The sequence below is a fragment of the Corythoichthys intestinalis genome, chromosome 6 (genome assembly GCF_030265065.1).
Source record: "Corythoichthys intestinalis isolate RoL2023-P3 chromosome 6, ASM3026506v1, whole genome shotgun sequence".
Classification (NCBI taxonomy): Eukaryota; Metazoa; Chordata; class Actinopteri; order Syngnathiformes; family Syngnathidae; genus Corythoichthys; species Corythoichthys intestinalis.
The window spans coordinates 46,171,143-46,171,621 of NC_080400.1; positions in this window are offsets into that span (position 1 = coordinate 46,171,143).

Below are 479 nucleotides of genomic sequence, written 5' to 3' on the forward strand. Positions count from 1 at the left end.
CCCAGATCAAGGGAGATTATCAGTGGTCTTGTATGTCTTCCATTTTCTAATAATTGCTCCCACACAAGCGTTTTACCTATTGCAGATTCAGTCTTCCCAGCCTGGTGCAGGTCTACAATTTTGTCTCTGGTGTCCTTCGACAGCTCTTTGGTCTTGGCCATTGCGGAGTTAGGAGTGTGACTGACTGAGGTTGTAGACAGATGTCTTTTATACCGATAATGAGTTAAAACAGGTGCCATTAATACAGGTAACGAGTGGAGCCTCGTTAGACCTCGTTAGAAGAAGTTACAGTAGACCTCTTTGACAGCCAGAAATCTTGCATGTTTGTAGGTGACCAAATACTTATTTACCACTCTAATTTGGAAATAAATTATTTAAAAATCAAGCACTGTGATTTTCTGTTTTTTTTTTTCACATTCTGTCTCTTATGGTTGAGGTTTACCCATGTTGACAATTACAGGCCTCTCTAATCTTTTCAA